A 20131-nucleotide genomic window follows, 5' to 3' on the forward strand; every position below is an offset into this window, starting at 1 on the left:
TCCTGTCCCCTCTGGGCACAAAGAAGACCTCCCTTACCAGCCTCTCTTGCACTTAGGCAAGGTCATGTGACTAGCTCTGGCCAGTGAGCTCTGAGCAGAAAGGAGCTGTGGCACGTCCAGGACAAAGAGGAAAGAAAGAGTATGAGTTCTCTCCAAGCCCTCTCTGTCCCTGCCACGGCAGATGTTCTCCAGGCTGGGCCTTTGTCAGCCTGGATCCCTGAGTGCAGAAGACACTCCCCACCACCAAGCCTCTAACTAGCACTGAACATCCTTTGTTTTGTTCAGCCATTGGGATGTTAGGGTCAAGTTGTTACAGCATCACCCAGGCTTTCCTGACTAATACACTGAGGACGTATGTGTGGTTTGGTGCCTTGGTGCAAAGGGGCCTTTTGCCCTGCAGGAGCTGTTACAAAATGACCGCGTGAGGGCAAGGTTGGACCTTCTGATGCCTGTCCATCTGCATTTTTGCAGGACCTAAGTCGCACTTTCCCAGCTGTGTCCTTTATTCTCACTAAGTCCTAATCCATGACAACCAAACTTCATAGGTGAGAGTCGATGCTGGCTCTGGTGGTGGCCAGCCAGGTTAGGCATCACTTTCACCCTTAGTTGGACTTACAGGATCCTTAAGAAGGATGTAAATAAAGAGGAATTGCCCCGATGCCGTATGATCCAAAGTCAGCAGCTCTGAGGAACGAGTGGGGGCTGAAGGTCTGGTTCAGGGACATCCATGCACAGTCGAGAGAGGCCTTGAAACAAGAGGAAGGATTTAGACCAAGCTGAGAGGCAGGGAGGGCGCTGTGAGCGGTAGCCTGGCAAAGGGGTGAAGGTGGATCATGTGCTGTGGTGGAAGGGCTGAGGAATGGAGGGGCTGGGATGGAGGGGGAGGGGCATGCTCAGCTCAACACTCCTGTGCACACACCAGGTACACGCACGTGTGTGCAGGCACAGACCCCTCCTAGAGCTGGAGAGAGGCCATTGCCCAAAGGCAGCTGTCCAGGTGAGCGAGGGCTCTGGTCCCCGACACCTTTCTCTCCCCATCCCTGACTCTAGGAATCATCTTCAACTCAGCTCCCCGCTGGAAGCCCAGGGCTCATGAGAAAACCCATGAGGAGGAGTCATTTGTGGGACTTTGGGGAGCCCCCAGGCTAAGGGTGGCAATAGGGGACCAAGGTCTTCTTATAAGCAGGTCTAGAGTCAGAGGGCTGAATGTGGTGAGGATTGCAGATCCGAGAGCAAAAATCAAAGGTGCGTGTGAAAGCTGGACCCTGGAAATCGCCGACAGGGCGGTGCTTCTGCTGCTCAGTCCTATTGCACTGAATGCCCGAATCCTCTGAGCGCCACAGGCTGCTGCCACCTACTGCCCCTTGGACCGCTGCATCCTCATCTCCTGGAGGCCCCCAAACTCAGCACGTTAAAACTCAACTCGCCTCGCTAGGGCCACTGCCAGCCCACGCTTGTGCGAACTAGGGAAAGGTGCCCCCTGTTTTCTGGGTGGACATAGCCCCTGTCAGGCTCAGCCCTCAGAGCCCAGGCTGGATGTCAGCTCCCACTTGTCCATTTGGAGAAGCAGCAGGACGCCTAATCACCAGCCCTGTGGGCCGGCCCCCCCCGTGTCTCTTCCACCTGGAATCCGTATCACAGTGTTACTGCACCCCCCCACCACCCAAACTGAAATCCAGTCCCCCTGCCCCAATAGCTGATGGGGTCTCCAAATCCCATCTATTCTAGATAACTCTTAAATTTATCCCCTGCACACTCCCACCCCTGCCAGCTCTCACGGCCACCACCATTGCCCTTGTTCTGCCTGGCCTTTGTCAGGTCCTCTATGAGCTTTTAGAATAACTTCCTAAGAAGTCCCCTGGCCTCCTGTCTCCCCTCCCTCTGCCCTTTCTTCTGCCTGGCTGCCAGAAAGCTCCTTCCAAAACACTCTGTGATCCCCTCGCTCTTGCTGAAAGAGACATCTGCTGCCACCCCATCATCACAGGGAAAATCCTCACTTCCTTGACTGGGCACTCACATCCTCTCCCACCTGTTCCCGTCCTGCCTTCCTTGTCTGTCCTGCCACCACACCACCCCCACTTCCGCCTACCCCGCCCCCCCATGCTCCAGCCACAGAGCAACACTTGCATTCCCTCAACAGGCTGAGATCTTTCCCACTGCCATGGCTTTGCACAGATTGCTCTCTCCATCTGGCATGTTTTTGGCATAAACTGAATGTTTGTGTCCCCTCCAAATTCATATGTTGAAATCCTAACCCTTAATGTGATGGGGCCTTTGGGAGGTGATTAGGTCATGAGGGTGGAGTCCTAATGAATGGGATTAGTGCCCTTATAAAAGACCCCACAGAGCTCCCTCCCCTCTTCGGCCATGTGAGGACACAGCAAGGAGATGACCCTCTATAAACCAGGAATCAGGCCCTCACCAGACACCACGTCTGCTGGCACCTTGATCTTGGACTTGCCAACCTCCAGAACCATGAGAATTATCGTCCCCCCAGTTCAGGGTATTATAGCAGCCCGAATGAACTAAGACACTTCCATCCTCACTCAGTCTCCTCCTGGTGAGCATTCTTCAGGACGCAGCTCTTCACCAAATCCCCCCAACTAGGATTGATACCCATCCTGTGCTCCCAGAGGTCTTTCCACAACCTTCTTAGTCCACACCCACTTCCACTTGCCATGGTTACTTCTTAACATGTTTGACGTCTCCCCTACCACACACCACACACTCTAAGAACAAAGGTAGTTTCCCACCCATCTCTGTCTCCCTGGGCCTAACAGCAACACACTCAGTCCAAGCTAAATAAATATCAGCTGGATATCTGAGTAAATCAATGAACCACTTGGTTCATTTTCCCAAGCTCCCAGGAAGAGGAGGGCCAGTGTGCAAAGGTGCCCTCCGAGGGGTGGCGTCTGGAGGACATTCGTTAAAGTTGGGAACCTGAGCAACACAATTGTTTACTCTGTATTCTTCCTTCTTTGCATGTGACAAAGAAAAAGAGAGAAGCACAAATGAAAATGTCAGGTGGGTCCTACAGATGACCAGACCAAAGAAGGAACTTGCCATTCATTTCAAGAGAGACTGGTATCTACCCCACTCACATCTCTATCCAAAATTGAGTTTATCCTAACTTAAGAAAGGATTGTCAGGTGCAATCTTCAAACCGGAAGTCTCCAGATAGCCCTGTAAATACCAGCCCACCAACATCTCATAAGGATTTACCATGTTGGTCTTTGTTGTACATAATCTAAAACACCTTTCCAGTGCTTCTCGGAAGGCGTCTTTTGCTGAAAAGCAGAGAGGAAGGCAGACCATGTTCCTTAAGGGTGGTTTTGCACTGATACCAAGACCCAAAACAAAGAGAATGAAAATGGTGTTCCATTTGATAAAGCCTCACTGCAGGGACTTCCCTGGTGGTGCAGTGGTTAAGAATCCGCCTGCCAATGCAGGGGACATGGGTTCAATCCCTGGTCCAGGAAGATCCCACATGCCACAGAGCAACTAATCTCCTGAGCTACAGCTACTGAGCCCACGTGCCAAAGCTACTGAAGCATGCGCACCTAGAGCCCGTGCTTTGCAACAAGAGAAGACACCGCAATGAGAAGCCTGTGCACCACAACCAAGAGTAGCCCCCGCTCGCCGCAACTAGAGAAAGCCCGTGCGCAGCAACAAAGCCCCAACACAGCCAAAAACAAATAAATAAATAAATAAATTTATTTAAAAAAAATCTCACTTCAATTTACTATCATGAAGTATCTGTTTGAAGTCGAGACAAGTTCTAGATAAGCCCTTCATTGAGAAACCAGGAATAAAGGGGAGGGGGGTCAGAAAGCAGCCAGAGTGGAACTCTGATTATAGAGTCATTAATTAAGACCATGACAGTCCATGGAATTGCCTTTGATTGCAAAAATAGATGACTGCAGAATTAAAGGCTTTGGGGGAAATCTTTTCATGCCTAAGGAGAGCCAAAACTTACTTCAAGGATTTTAAAATTAAGGCACTATTAAAGCTAAGGCGTTGGTTGTGACCAGAAGACCCTGTCAATTTAATCAAAATCTTATGGGGAGGAGAGGGACAAAGTAAGTGACCCGTTTTGTTTCAAAGCCCTGTACAACTGTCTGATTCCACGCACAGGCTTTTTTTAGGCTGGCCTGGACACCCTCACAGAGCCACTCAGAGGGACCCCGCCATGGGGTCTTGGGGGGGGAAGCAGCCCCCAAGTCCAGCGTGCACCTCTCGGTGCTATCCAGACACTGCTACCCACCTGGTGTGAGGGTGGGGCTCAGGGTGCAGCACCAGCCTGGTCCCACCCGAATCTCTCCCTGGTGTCCCCACTGCCATCTCCTGGCCCTCCAGCAAGCATCCAGGCCCAACAGAACCCCAGCTCAGACACTTAGTACAGGGTGCTTTGGGCAACTTTCTTAACCTCCCTGAACTTCAGTTTCCTTCTCTCTCTGTGAGGTGGAAAGAATACTCTCACCCAGGGTCACTAGGAAAATCCATACCTATACACATTCATACCAACAATATTTGAAAAGAACCGGGCCTATGGAAGCTCCATGTGTATTGGTTCTCTTCCTCACTTCCTCTCTCCAACCCTTCCCTAAGTGACCTTCAGAAAAGATGGTTCTAGAATGCAGATCATATCATTGCCCTCCAGGACTTTGCAGAGGGTGCCAAGGATTTAGATTTGACCTCACTTTGAGCCTGATGCTCAGACCAAAAGGCCCTCTTGGCCTCACCCCTTGCCCTGCCTGCTCTCCCTCAAACACCTGCCATGGCTCCCGATTGCCTACAGAATAAAGTCTGAACTCTCTTTGAACTGGCATCTTTCGAAGCCCTTCATGAACTGGCCTCAAACTACCCTTCTGGAATCATCTCTCACTGCTTCCTCCTTTACCAGCACGTATCCCAGAGCAAGCCATATACACAGGGTTGGGAAATTGCATGAGCTAAGATGCAACAGTGCATGGCTCAGTGCCCAGGACCCAGAGGACTTGGGGAGACGGATAAGTGAACCCACAGATACAAGCAGCGTGACACCTGCATGGAGTGTGTAGGCAGTCCCAGGAGAGGGGCTGGCTGCTAGACCAGCCTGCGGCAGTTAAAGGCGTCTCAGAAGAGCCCGGTGTGAGCTAAGACCTAGGGATGTGTAGGAGTTCACCCGAGAGAAAGTGGGGACAGTGTACCGAAGGGGAAAGGAGGAGCAGAGGCAGAGAAGATGTGGGCAAGGGCAAGAGATGAGGCCAGTACAGCTGGACCGGCACAGACACATCATTAGGGGCTTAGTGGGCCAAAGCTGTCCCATTGCAGAGGATGGAGCCCCCCGGAGGAGTTTCAAGAAACAAGGGACAAGAAATAATCAGGTTTGCATTTTAGGAACATTTCTCTGGCTGCAGGATGTAGAGCAAACAGGCGCAGGGAAGGTGAGAGGTTGGGAAACCAGTTCAGAGGCTCTTGCAGAAGCTTGACTAGAAGTGGAGATGGTGACGAGGGAGCAGATTAGAGAGAATCCCCCAAACTGTCTGCCCAGTTAGAGCTGCATTGCCCAACGCAGTAGCCACCAGCCACTTGTGGCTGTTGAGCTCTGGAGATACATCTGGTCCAAAGTGAGATGGCCTACACATCTGGCATACACAACAGATTTTGAAGAGTTAGTTCAAAAAAAATTTGTTTAATATTTATTTTGTTTATTTATTTATTTATTTATTTTTTTTTTTTTTGGCTGCATCAGGTCTTCGTTGTGGCACGCGGGATCTTCGTTGCAGCACGCGGGATCTTTTTGTTGTGGCGCGTGGGCTTCTCTCTAGTTGTGGTGTGCGGGTTTTCTCTCTCTAGTTGTGGCACATGGGCTCCAGATAGCATAGGCTCTGTAGTTTGCAGCATGCAGGCTCTCTAGTTGAGGCATGCGGGCTCAGTAGTTGTGGCGCGCGGGCTTAGTTGCCCCGCAGCCTGTGGGATCTTAGTTCCCCGACCAGGGATCGAATCCACCTCCCCTGCATTGGAAGGCGGATTCTTTACCACTGGACCACCAGGGAAGTTCCTAGTTCAAAATTTTAAAAAGAATGTAAAATAGGGGCTTCCCTGGTGGCACAGTGGTTAAGAATCCGCCTGCCAATGCAGGGGACATGGGTTCGAGCCCTGGTTCGGGAAGATCCCACATGCCGCGGAGCAACTAAGCCTGTGCACCACAACTGCTGAGCCCACGTGCTACAACTACTGAAGTCCACACACCTAGAGCCCGTGCTCTGCAACAAGAGAAGCCACCGCAATGAGAAGCCCACACACTGCAACGAAGAGTAGCCCCCGCTCGCCGCGGGAAAAACCATGTGCAGCAACGAAGACCCAGTGCAGCCAAAAATAAATAAATAAAATAAATTAATTTTAAAAAAAGAATGTAAAATATCTCACTAATAACTTCTATATTGATTCTACGTTGAGATTATATTTTTGAGATACTGGGCTAAATAAAAGTGTTAAAATTAACTCTTCGTATTTCTCTTAAATGTTTTTTTTTCTTTTTTCTCTTTTCTCTCTTAAATGTTTTTAATGTGGCTATTAAAAACTCAAAATCACGTCTAAATCTTACATTCTATTTCTATTGGGTGGTGCTGGATTAGCGGGACCGTGGAGGGGGAGGGGGTGCCTACAATGACTCTGGGTATCTGCTCAGGAGACTGAGTGATGATTAGGGTGATAGCGGGTACCACAAGCAGCCCCCGCTTCCTGGATGCAGGTATGGTCCCAAGCGCCCTGAGCCACGTGCTCTTTTCATTCCTCCCAACAACCTAATGAGGCGGATGCCAATGTTATATCCATTTTACAGATGGGAAAACTAAGACACAGAGAGGTCACAGGCAGAGCAGGGATGTGCAGCCAGGCAGTCTGACTCCAGGGTCCAGGCTCTTAGTCACAACCGATACTGCACTTCTAGAAGTCCCATGAACGGAGGCTGGGAACGGGGCGGCAGGCTGGCAGGGTGAGAGAAAAAAGGAATTCATTTGGGGATGCGTTGAATGTGGATATGCCTCTAGGATATCCAAGAAGGATATTTCACTGGAAGGACAGGCCTGGAACTCAGGGGGTAAGTCCACCCTGGGGATGGAAACTACAAATCACTGCGCAGATCATGACGAGAGAAACAGCAGGATAACTCTCCACACAGCCTGTCCTGAGCCCCTTCCTTCCTCCCTCACCCCCTAATGGCCCACCTCCGACATATACAGGATCATCGATTTGCTGATTCATTTGACAAATATTTATTGAGTGCCTAGGACATGCCAGGCCCTTAAGTGGGACCTCCAGTCATTATGTGCTTCACAAGATGATGCAATAACAGCATCATCCACGGAGAATCCCTGTCTCAAAAAGACATGGAACCTCAATCTCATGAAGCCTCTACGTTTAACCGTGAATTTATTGGAAATACGGGAGACAGAGGAACATGTTAAACAATACCAGAGGGAAGCAATCAGCCAAGTCCAAATGCAGGACATTCACCAGGCCAGTTGACCTGGTTTCTCCCAAACACAAAGGGCATGAAGGAAAAAAAAATAAGGTGATTAAATTAGATCAAAATTTAGATGAAAGAGACTTAACCAAATGCTATGGTATCCTGGATTGGATCCTGGGACAGAAAAAAAGATATTAGTGGGAAAAAAACCTGATGAAATCTGAATTAACTCTGAAATTTAGTTAATAGTAATGTATTCATGTTAATTTCTTACTTTTGACAAATGCACCATGATTGCCTAAGACATTAACATTAAGGAAAACTGTGTGAAAGGTATACAGGAACTCTTGTACCAGCTTTGTAACTTCTTTATAAATCTAAAATTATTCCAAAATAAAAAGGTTTTTTTTTTAAAGAGAGACGGGCTTTAAAAGTAGAAGAGCCAAATACAGTGGATGGCCCTTGTTTGGATCCTGGTTTGAACAAATCCATTGTAAAAACGTCTTTACGACAATCGGGGAAATTTGAATATGGACTGGATATTAGATGATATTTCTCAGGAATCGTTGTTCATTTTATTAGGTGTGATAATGACATGGTGGTTATGTTTTTTAAAAAGCCCCTATCTGTTAAACACATGTATGTACCGGTGAAATGACATGATGTCTGGGATTTACTCTAAAATACTCTGGAAAAGAAAAGTGGTGATGGTAGATAAAATGGGGGCGAATATGGTTGATAATTGTTAAAGCAAACGATGCGTATATATTTAAGTTGTCCATATTGACAAGTTAAGAAGAGGAAGGAAGCGGGGAGGAGGGGGGTGGAGGGGGAGGGGGAGGGGAAAGAAGAGGAGGAGGAGGAGGAGAAGGAGGAGGAGGTCTGTTAATGGGTTTAGAGGCGTCCCTCTGAGATGGAACAGTCTGGTCATCAGCTTGCTTTGTTTCCCTGATCAAGACTCACTGCCACTCCCAATGCAGGGGGCCCGAGTTCGATCCCTGGTCAGGGAATTAGATCCCACATGCATGCCACAACTAAGAGTTCGCATGCCGCAACTAAGGAGCAGGTAAGCCGCAACTAAGGAGCCTGCCTGCCGCAACTAAGACCCGACGCAACCAAATAAACAAATAAATATTTGTTTTTAAGTCTGCTCTTAAAAAACAAAAAAGACTCATTGCCAAGCCAAGTTGGGTCCTGGCTTCACACAGCCTTCATTCAAATCCTGGATGGCCTCAAACAGTCCCTGTACCTTGGTTCTACCTTCTATAAAATAGTAATGAAGGTAATAATAGTACCTACCTATGAGGTTGTTGAGAATTTTAAAGGAGTGGATAGGTGCAAAGTGCTTCAAGTTGGGTGTGGCACCCAGTAAGGACTCAGCACATGTCAGCTGATCTCATTACCATTAATACACGTTCCCCAGCCACTATAACCCGGTGACCATCATGTTCCTGTCTCCCGCTCCCCAGCCTCTCCTGGACTTTGTAACGTATCCCACATGAATGCTAAGAATTGCCTCAAGTTGTTTGGCTAGAACTGTGCCTTTTAGTTTTCACATGCTCCTAATCAGAAACAATTTGATTAATGCCCTTCACCATTTTGAGAGTCTTCAGATGGGTCAAAGACATCTCTTTTCAAGTAAGAATTTGCCAAACTCTCTGGCCTTTCCTTATAACTAGCTGATGACAGAAGCGATGTGATGGTGATCCTTGATGATTCATTTGCCTGGGGGAGAGGGGACCTCATGTCCTGTGGCACCAGGCTCTCCCGCCGTCTGTGTAGGAGTGAGCACGCCTTTGATTTATGATCTGCTCTGCTGTCCTGCAGCCCAGCGTCCTGTCCAGCCTTTGCAAGACAGCTGTGCCGTGAGCTGCAAGACATTGAAAGGAATCCTTTGCTGACCCATCCTCATCCGAGCACACTTGCTCTTTGCAGGGCAGGTATGTAACTAGTCAGTTTACACGTGACGGCATTACACAACACAATCAAGCCTCTTTCTGGCTCCTCTTGTGGTTCTAATTTGTAGTACTCTTAAGTGCCTTTCTTAGCAATTTTTCATGCCTATGGAGAAAGACCATTCCACGAAAAAGCGTTACCCTGGAGTTGGCCCAGGTTTGCACAGTTCTAAAAATCTGATGGTGATGGAGCCCTTCCCAAGTACCAGGAACTGAGCTGAGTGCCTGGGGTGGGTTAGCACATTTGTCCTCAAAACAGTCCTACAAAGCAGGTGCTGTTATTATGGCCATTTTACAGGCAAGGATACCGAGGCACAAAGCAGTTAAGTAACTGGTCCAAGGTCACCCATCTGGGAAGTTATGGAGTCAAGCTTTGAACTCAGACCGTCCAGCTGCAGAGCCCAAACTCCTTGCAGCACTGCTTTGCACAGCAACTCACCCAACAGGGACAGCCAGGGACGATAAAGTTCCTGTCTGATTTGTTGGGATGTTTTTCTGATGGCTACTGAACTGATTGGATCAAACCATTTTGTTGTTGATGATGGTAATGATGCTGTTTGGTTTGTTTGTTTGGTTTGTTGGTTGTTTTCCCTGACTGAATTAATTCTGGCTCTGATGTGTCAAGCATCTTCATGTACATTATCTCATTTTATCTTCCCAATTATCCCATGACATGCAGATTACTATTCCTATCTTACAGAGGCTCAAACAAAGACTTATGCTTACCCAAAGTCATATTACTAGTGTTTAGACAGAGTGCACAAAGCTGAGCTGCCAGTGGCTATGGGAGAGGGCCTTCGGCTCATAGACTAGAGCACATGATCCTGACCTCCAAACTTCCAGCAAGAGATTCAAAGAGAAAAGCTGGAGGCGAAACAGAGCAGGACTCTCCCAAGGCACCAATGGGAGGACAGCTACAGGAAACCTGCCTTCTTCTCCTCATGCTTCCTGACTTGCAGTCACCATGACATGAGGAAAACCATCTTCCCTTCCAAAACTTGCTATGAAGATTGATTAGATACCAGAGGCAAAGTGCTTTGAAGGGCACTTTGATGGAGGAAACACCCTGTGTTTGTGTTTGGCTTGATTCCCAAGGGACCTCAGACAACGCTTAAGGCCATTGAATGGATCTGCTCTGGTGGCTGGGCTGCTTTGTGTGAGAAAGGAATTGTTTCCCAAAACATGTCTCCTGGAAGGGCTGCCAAAGTCACCAGGCTCTGCTCCACACCCAGGCAAGTCTTCCTTCAGCCTGGCCATCACGTGAGGAAAAGGAAACTCACACAGTCAGTTCCACCACGGGCTGGTCCATGAAGTGTTGACACGTACTAAGACATCAAAGTGTGCCTTTGGAGAAAATAATTACCAAATGTTTTAGAACATGACTCCAATATGTAAATTTTATTGGGAGGGAAGAAGAAGATGAGATCAGTGGATGAGACACAGTATCAAACCACAGAATCAGGATGGAAGGAGCATCTCAGGACACTTAGTCCAACCACATCCATGGTCTATTCCTCCTCTCCCAGCCAAGGAGTCAACAGCTTGTATCTGAACACCTTATCCGCTGGGCAGGTGGTATATGAATTACTAGCTGATGATAAGTAAGAGAAGAAACACATCATAGAAGTTAGCCGATGTTTTTAACATAAATTTTCCTATCCCAAGCCATAGGCATCATTAATTTGGGAACTTTGAAAGCTGATTTTATAATATACTCTGTGGATGACACTGAAGGAAAACAGGGGCTGTCATACATTGCTGGTGGAAATGGCACAATCTAGGTAGAGGTCAAATTAGCTCTATTTATTCAAATCAAAAAGTGCACATATCCCTGGCGGTCCAGTGGTTAAGACTCTATGCTTCCACTGCAGGGGTCACAGGTTCGATCCCAGTCGGGGAACTAAGATTCCACATGCCATGGGGCGTGGAAAAAAAAAAAAAAAAGTGCGTATACCCTTTGACCCACTTCTGGGAATTTATCCTACATATATACCAGCGCATGTCAGAAATGAGATACACATAGTGTTTGTTATTCATTGCAGCACAGTTTGCAATGGTATCATGATGGAAACCACCAAGTGTACATCAAAACAGATCTGGTTAATTAAAGTATGGTACATCTACATGGCAGAATACTGTGCAGCTGTAGAAAAGAAGACAAAAGCTCTCACTACACTGATATGGAAAGATCTCCAGGCTATACTGCTAAGTGAAGAATAGAAAAGCGTGGAGGAGGATATATAGAGCATGATGCCTTTTGCGCAATAAAGGGAGAAATAAGGCCATATACTAATATTTGCTTATATGGGGAAACAATGCAAGGTGCATTGTGAGAAATCAAGAAAAGTGGTTCTATATTTGGGAAAGGGGTTGCAGAGTGGGGGGGATGGGAACAGGTGGGAGAGAGACTTCCTCCGGATTTTTCTTTTTCTAACATTTTTATTTTTAACCATGTGAATTTGTTACCTATTTAAACACACAAATAAACATAAATAAAACAAAATTTAGCCTTAAGTTTTTTGGGAGAAAGTTGGTGAGCAGATGGTAGAGAGTCCCATTTAAGCCAAGGTCTCCTGAGCTTTCTCTTCTCCATCCCCCTCCATAATCCAGCCTTCCAGCTCAGGGATCCACCCCTGCTTTAGAACGCTCCATTCCCTCCCCACAGGGAGAGGAGACCTTGCTTTTCTCTCCCTTCCTGGGTCTTGCATCTCCAGGGCCTCAGACTTTGTGCACAGGCTACTGAAGCACTGCCAAGGCCAAGGGGAGGACTGCGCGCTGGTTCCCAGGCTGAGGAAGGCTATTGTGGGCAGGGGGTTTCCTACTTCAGTTTCTCTATCAACCAGCATTGCAGCTAATTTCCTTCCTAATTATTTAAGAAGCAAGCACATCTCTCCAAGTCAAATGCAATTGTTTCAGGAGACAACGTGATCTAGTCTCATAGGAGGAAAAAATGTTCCTCCTGTCTCTTGGGAAATGATGACCTGGCATTATCCTGCTAGGGCACCTTGGATGCTTCTCCAGCCTGGCCTGGAGGGCAGGTGCTGCCACGAGGAAACAGCTGTTCCCGGCTCCTCTTCCCCGTGTAGGGTGCCACGCAGTACCCCCCAACGAGGGTCTTCCTGACCCCAGCTCTCCCACCTCTAAAAGAGGGACTGAAAGAGTTTTTCTGCACTCCATCACACAATAATTACATCTCCAAATACAACCTATTAACACAAGGTTTACCTGATTACTGATATAAAATAAAAAATAGTGATTCAACTGTATTGAGAGGATGCGGAGACAACAGGTGGGGGTGGTAACAAGAGAACTAATACTGGGACTTCCCTGGCGGTCCAGTGGTTAAGACTCCGCGCTTCCACTGCAGGGGGCACGGGTTCAATCCTCGGTCAGGCAACTGAGATCCCACGTGCCACATGGTGTGGCCAAATAAAAAAATATATATTAAAAAAAAAGAAAGCTAATACTTCACATATTATCATAACAGAAAAGTCAATCAATACACTATGTCTAAAACTGATATATTGAGAAAAAAAGCAGTGTAAGCATAAAAATTTTGTATTATAGAGATAACTACCAAAAGAAGTGGGTGGAAGTGGTTGTCTGGGTGACGGGTAGGGGGACAGTGTGGGGAACGCGCTGAGAGGTGAATTCTCACTATTTTTCATTACAGATTTTAAAAAACACATACGGATATTCCTTTCATACATTGTTTTAGCTTAAAAATTAAATGTAAATAAAAGAGAAAAAAAGGTTTAAATATACAGTATTAAAGGAACAAGTAAATCCTTCAATCCATCCATACCAAGCGGGAAAAACAGTCTATAAAAATAATGACCTTTATCGAAAGTCAAAAGGTACATTTTATAATATGTTAACTACTCTTAAGTGATGGGCTTTTGAATGAACCATGTGCTTCTGATGCTTCAACATCCAGGGCATTGCTGACTCTGGAGAGACTATCCCTCCCCGGACTAGCTAATTCCTAGAGACTGTAAACCACAGGCCTGCCTCTGAGCATGCTTTTCATATGCAAACCAACCAATCCGGAGCCCACATCCCAACCACCTCCTTTCTCTCAAACTCTGGACCACTATCCCCCTGCCCTAATCACCTGAGGGCCAGGTGCCAGGCAACTAGGGACAGCGCCTACATCCCAGAGCCCCCTGAAATTATTCAAACCAGCCAATCCTAATCCTGCTGACCCTGCCTTACCCTCTCCTTCCTACAGAAACCACAATAAAGGCTCCTGCCCACAATCTTCTCTTGCTCCCTCTGTCCTTCCACTGACCCTGGTGCTTCCCCACGTGGTCCCCCATGGGGTGCTGTGCACCCTCCTCTTAGGAATTGTGAGAACAAACTATCTTTCCAATTGCAACCATCTCCTGATCTGTTGGCCTCACCAGACCTGAATAATAAAGACGACATTTCAAAACAGCTTTATATGAGGGTGGCATTCTTTCAGAAAAGAAGGCTCTAGAATCATCTTGGTTAAATTTCAGATTAAAGTCTGGCCCCGGAAGAGGCAATGCATCAAATCTGAAACTGCATTAGGAAAGTAAATCTTTGCATGAATACATAAATGTTGCACACTCCATAACACAAACCTTCTAAGCAATCCACAGGTGTATCACAGTGTTTCCCAGGCATTGTCAGCTACAGTTCCACATGCCTACATGATCTAATTTGCTCCTAAACAAAATCTCAGCGTGGGAGGTGAGTTAATGAAGACTTCTTTAGGTAATGAATGTGGCTGGAATTTGCAGCTACCCGTTGACTGGACACTAGCCTTCATTTCAAGCAAACAGAATCTGGAGCAAACTAAGTCGAGAAAGCAGGAAATTAGCTAAGTTCAGCAAGAGTGAAAAAACTCTCTATGAAGAAATTTCAACAGGAATATATCATGTGTTAGTCAAGGCATTAACTTATTTGCAATAAGTTAAACATATAAATGCTCCCTCCTCTAAAAGGAGGGGGGAGGGGTACAGCAAAGGTAGATTAGTGCTCAAAAGGTACAATCAATATAGTGGGAAAACTCTTGTGATCAAGGGCATGGAAAGAGTGCATCAAAAACATCACAAGTGTTATAAAGATCTGAGAGTGTTACAAATGATGGTAATTGCCAGATATCAACCACCTAATGTACCAGGAACTGGGCTAGATTGCTTGTACATCTTATCTCATTCAATCCTCCAAAATACCCTATAGGATTGGTCTAGGAATGCCATTTCACTGGGTGAGACACTAAGGTTCCGTGTTATCTATTGCTACATGACAAATTACCCCAAAACTTAGCACCTTAAAGCAACAATAAACATTTATTATCTCAGTTTCTGTGGGTCAAGAGTTTGGGAGTAGCTTAGCTGGGTGGTTCAGGCTCAGAATCTCTCACAAGGTTGTAGGTAAGATGTTGGCAGAGCTGCAAGTCATCTGAAGGCTTGACTAGACCAGGAGAATCCACCCAGGATGGCTCACTCACATGGCCAGCAGGTTGATGCCAGTTGGTAGGCAGGAGGCTTCAGTTTCTCACCCCATGGGGCTCTCCACAGGGTAGCTTGTGTCCTTAAGACATGGCAGCTGGCCTGCCCCAGAACGACTGATCAAAGAGAGTGGAAGACAGAAGTTACAGTGTCTTTTTATGACCCAGCCTCAGAAGTCACATATCCCTCACTACCCTGTTGGTTACACAGGTCAGCCCTATTCAGTGCAAGAGGGACTACACAAGAGCACGAAAACCAAGAAGAGAGAGTCATGGGGCCATCTTGAATGCTGGCTCCCACTGAGCCCAAGAGTATAAGTAATCTTCTATGGATCACTCAGTTACTTTCAAATCCCGGCTTACTCCGAAATCAGCGCTCTTTCCACCACACAACTGCCTCCCCAAAGCCTGCATGCAGGACACTGCCAAACGAAGACAAAAGGTCCTAGTTATGCCACATCCCTGTTTCATTGTTTTTGCCAAAAGTTTTATCTTCAACCCCCTGGGAATTTTATATATATATATATATATATATATATATATATATATATATATATATATATATATATATATATATATATTGAAAGCATAGCTCAGGCTTTCTAATGGGAATTGATGAAAAATAATTTTATCTTATTGACTTTTCCCTAAACCAAACTTGCTGAACCTTATCCTTGGCTAGAGCTTTTTAAAAGACAATAATAAAAATAAGGGATGCCTGCATTAATAGAAGACAAAATACTTCCAGGTTACAATCCATTTTGTGATCATTCTTATCTTTGAGAGTTCATCCGAATATGTTCAAATCTCTGTTGTAGGAGGAGGTGATTGAAGGGCATTTTTATTCCCTTGAATAACAGGAAATCCATCATTTACTCTTTAGTAATAAAAACTGCATGTGTAAGAATTGGGACCATGGAAGGTCAACTCAAATTGAAGATTTTATGACAGGGAGGTTATATTAAATCTTTTCAACAATTTATAGAAAGGATTTGAAATATGTCAAATGTATTTCTTTAAGTTTTTTCAAGTGAGAGGTTTTATTGCATCAAGTCACAGAATCAGGAGAAAACTTACTCTTAGGTCATCCAGGTCTGGTCCCTGCCAATGTCATATTGCTCCCTTCAGGACCAAAGGCTGGGTATTAAGCCATCTGAAGTCAACCTCTTCTAATTAAAATGAAAGTCATAAAGCAAAGTATTTCAGTAATCTACTATAATAATAATCCCAAATTTATATAGTACCTATATCCAAGAAATGTAAAGCAATTCACAATTTTTATTTCTCTCACCTGGAAACAAAAACTAAAGCCCCCAAGGCAAGTATAAGGGAACTTTCATTAACTTACATATTTATAGAATAAATGAATGTGCACGTGTATGTGTGTCTGCATGCGTGTGTGGGGAGAGAGGGAGATGGAACTGAAATTTATTGAGCACCTACTGTGTACCAGGCTTTGAACTGGGTCCAGTGGACCTAAACATGAATAAGATTCTTCAAAGAAGTCACAGGTTGTTAAGGGATGTAGCATCTCCCAGTAAGGCTCAGGAAACACAGGGGCTGAGGAAGCCCTGACTCTGGACCCGACACAGCTGGTGCAGACTGAGAGGCAAAGCCATTTCTGTGCACAGAGGACACACAGCATCTTTTCATACAGAAAGGAGAACCACTACAAAGCCTCATGGCTCCTGCCTCCTCCCTGACATCAATTTAGGGTATGGACTCATCACGTGTCTTTTAGTAATAGCTCCAGTCGTGAATTAAAATGAGATTATATTTGGAAAAGCACAAGGTGAAAAGCACAATACAGGTTGGTCTCCCCATCTAGACTCGAGCTCCATGTCTTGAGCAAGATGGTAAGATAGTAAATGTATAGGAGTCTACACATTTTTCAAAACTCAAAGAAGACTTAAAATAGGTATACTCTATTAAATGTAAATTATAACTAAATAATGTTAATTTTTTTAAAAAGGACAGACTCAACCAGAAAAGCATATGCTCTTCCCTCTTCTTCTTTCCTTAATTGCAGGCATGATGCCTGGAGGCACAGCAGCCATCTTGTGACTATGAGGTAACAAGCATGAGGACAAAGACTAAACCTTAGGACAGCAGAGAAAAAAAGGTGTAAAGAACCTGGTGCATGAGGCCATTTTTGCGCTGCCGTACCATCTCTAGACTGTCAACCTTCACACTGGAATATAGTTTTGTTATTTCAGTCAAATTAGTTCACACCCAAAATACAAAGCCCCTCCATCCAGATTATTTCCACTCCATCTTCATTTTTCATCAACTGAGAATGCATCACTCCTCTTCCTCCAGAACCCCAATCTAAGGATTCAAGCACATACTCTTCAAAGGTGCATTGTGAAAACAGGGGCCTCCCCAAATGCCAGGGGATACAAGTTCTCTGAAGACTCATGTCTCACTTGACCCAAGATGAGCAAACAGCACGCTCTTCAAAGAAATTCTCCCTCTCTCCCTCTTCAATTTCATGACTCTTTGATAACTTCCAGGTGATGTGCTTAAGTTCTACAGAAAGGGACTAGACTCTGGGAGACACGCAACACCTATTGTCAGCCTTTAAAGCCTCAGCCAAAACTGGATAGAGTCACCTTTTAGCAACCTGTTACAGATCTCTATGTATTTAGAGCCTTGTAGAATGGGGATTTATGAGATGTATGGAGAAAAATATTGAATGATGCACCCCAGGTTGTAATCATAGCCTCTCCGTTGGGAGTTTACTCACTGTCTGTCTCTTCACTAGAATGAAAACTTCAAGCGGTAAAGAGGGAAAGGGAGAGGTCAAGGGCGAGGTAAGGGAGCCAAACAAAAAAGAAAAAGGAGATTGCACCAAAAGAAAGTAAACGCATGATCATATTTAGCCATTTTTACAAAGCTATATGTATGTGTGGTCATGTGTTTAAAGATAGTAAGTGAAAAGTATTTTTAAAAAATGATCAATGACCTCCACCACATCTGATGGTTGATTCTTCACCTTCCTTGACTTCTCTGGATCTCTTGGAAGCATCTGACAAAATGGATCACTCCCTGTCTTGCAACACCATCCTGACTTGGCTTGCATGATGCCATACTCTCCTAGTTTCCTTCCTGCCTCTCTGGACGTTCCTTTTCAGCTTTCTTTGCTAGATTCTCCTCTAAAGAGCAGAGTGTCCCAGGGCACTATCTGTCTACACTTATCTTCTCTGCCAACACTTACCCCCTACATGTTCTCATCTAGTCCCTGGCTTTAATGGCATTCCACATGCTGACTGGTATCTCGTCCAGACTTATAGCTCTAGTCCTCACCTCACACATCAGGTACAGAATCTTATATCCCATTTCTACCTCAACAACTAGCAGGTATCTCAAAACTAACATAACCAAAATAGAACTCTTAATCTCCCACCACAAACCCTGACCCAGTCTTCCCAAGTCTGGAAATGGCAAACATTATTCATGTCAATGAATAATGACATTCATAAGTCAATGTCCTGGGACTCATCCTTAACTCCTCTTTCCCTTACATCTAATCCATCAGCAACTCCTGCTACCTCTACCTTCAAAATGTGTCCCAGATCCAACCTCCACTGCTGCCCTAGCCAAACCACCATCATCCCTCTCTTAAGCTACCTGAATACCCTCCTAATTGCCATGTATGCATCCACGCTTGTCCCCTTTGTCCCACACGGCAGCCAGTGACCACTTTTAAACATAAGTCAGATCATGTCAATCCACTGCTCAGAATCTTCCATGATGACTTTTTTGGCTGGCCAGTTTCCTAGCCAATATCAACTCCCCATCCCCACCCCCACTCCCACTCTGGGCCCCACTTCTTGGGAAAAGAAATGTGCAAAGCTACAATCTATATTTCCCAGATTCCTTTGCAGTTATGGAGGTTACGTGACACAGTTCTAACCAATGAGACAGAAGGAGAAATCACTGGATAGGGATTCTAAGGAAGCCATTGTTTTCCTGAGAAAAGGGAGTCTGTAGTACTCTATATCTTTTGACCTTTGCTCTTCTCCTTTGTTCCTGCCTAGAAAGCAAATACACAAAGGTGGAGCAGCCAAAAGACGTCAGGAAAGTAAGGAGAAGGCAGCTGCATCAGCCCTTGTATGCCCATCCTTGGATTCCTTGTTAGGTGAGAAAATAATAAATCCCTTATTTGGTTAAGTTGCTGTGGTGGAGTTTCTATGACACATAGCCAAATACAATCCTGGCACAGGCTTCCAATCACCCTTAGAATGAATCCCCGAAGTCTTATACAACCTCTCCAAAAGCATCTCCTACCACTCTCTTCCTTACTCTTCCTGCACCGGCGTCACAGGCCCTCTGGGCCATTTTTGGAACATACCACGTTTATTTCCACCTCAGTGTCTTTGCCCTTGCTGTTCTGCTGGATTGCTCGTACCCTAGATCTTTCACATGCTTTATTTGCGCCCTCTCTTTACTCAGTTTTCTGCTTTAATGTCACCTCTGCACCAAGGTGTTGCCTTGACTACTCCATCCAAAATTGGCTCCTTCACACTCTTTAACTCTTTAGTGATTTATTTTTATTCATAGCGTTTACCAATATCTAAAATTGTCTCTACCTGAGAGTACTTTTTTTATTAACTTGTTTACTTAATATCCATCTACTCCACTGGAACGAAAGCTTCAAGAGGTATGGGCACATCCCCAGTACCTAGAAAAACACACAGCAGGCATTCAAAAGATATTTATTCAATCAATCAGTTAAGGACATCTTGAACTTAAGGCGGACTCTTCCTTACAGTTCACCTTGTTTTTTGTTTTTTTTTTTTTTTTTTTTTTTTTTTTTTTTCTTAACCATATTTGCTTATTTATTTATTTTAATTTTATGGCTGTGTCGGGTCTTCGCCTCTGTGCGAGGGCTCTCTCCAGTTGCGGCACGTGGAGGCCACTCCTCATCGCGGTGCGCGGGCCTCTCACTGTCGCGGCCTCTCTTGTTGCGGAGCACAGGCTCCAGACGCGCAGGCTCAGTAATTGTGGCTCACGGGCCTAGTTGCTCCGCGGCATGTGGGATCCTCCCAGACCAGGGCACGAACCCGTGTCCCCTGCATTGGCAGGCAGACTCTCAACCACTGCGCCACCAGGGAAGCCCCCACCTTGTTTTTTTGTTTTGTTTTGTTTTGTTTTTTTGGCTGTGTTGGGTCTTCGTTCCTGTGCGCGGGCTTTCCCTAGTTGCGGCGAGCGGGGGCTACTCTTCGTTGCGCTGCACGGGCT

This window comes from Balaenoptera ricei, chromosome 15 (assembly GCF_028023285.1).
Source record: "Balaenoptera ricei isolate mBalRic1 chromosome 15, mBalRic1.hap2, whole genome shotgun sequence".
NCBI classification, from domain to species: domain Eukaryota; kingdom Metazoa; phylum Chordata; class Mammalia; order Artiodactyla; family Balaenopteridae; genus Balaenoptera; species Balaenoptera ricei.